The sequence below is a fragment of the Mus caroli genome, chromosome 6, assembly GCF_900094665.2.
Source record: "Mus caroli chromosome 6, CAROLI_EIJ_v1.1, whole genome shotgun sequence".
Taxonomy (NCBI): Eukaryota; Metazoa; Chordata; class Mammalia; order Rodentia; family Muridae; genus Mus; species Mus caroli.
Genome location: NC_034575.1, coordinates 117,995,531 through 117,995,907, shown reverse-complemented (window position 1 = coordinate 117,995,907; position 377 = coordinate 117,995,531).

Below are 377 nucleotides of genomic sequence, written 5' to 3'. Positions count from 1 at the left end.
AATTATCTCAAACTTTTTAAACACAGAATTGTTCTTGTATAAAGGAAACTCAAGGACAAAAATTTGAGCAGATACTGAAGAAAAAGCCTTTTAAGACCGCCCTACCTTGGAATTCATCCCATATGCAGACTACAAACCCCAACACTATTGCTGGTGCCAAGAAGTTCTTGCTAACAGGAGCCTGGTATAGCTGCCTGATGAGAGGCTCTGCCAGCACTTGTCTAATACAGATGCAGATATTCACAGCCATCCACTGGACTGAGCCTATGGACCACAATGGAAAAATTAAGGAAAGGACTGAAGGAGCTTAAGGGAATTGAAACCCCATAGGAAGAACAACAATATCAATCTACCAGACACCCCAGAGCTCCCAGNGA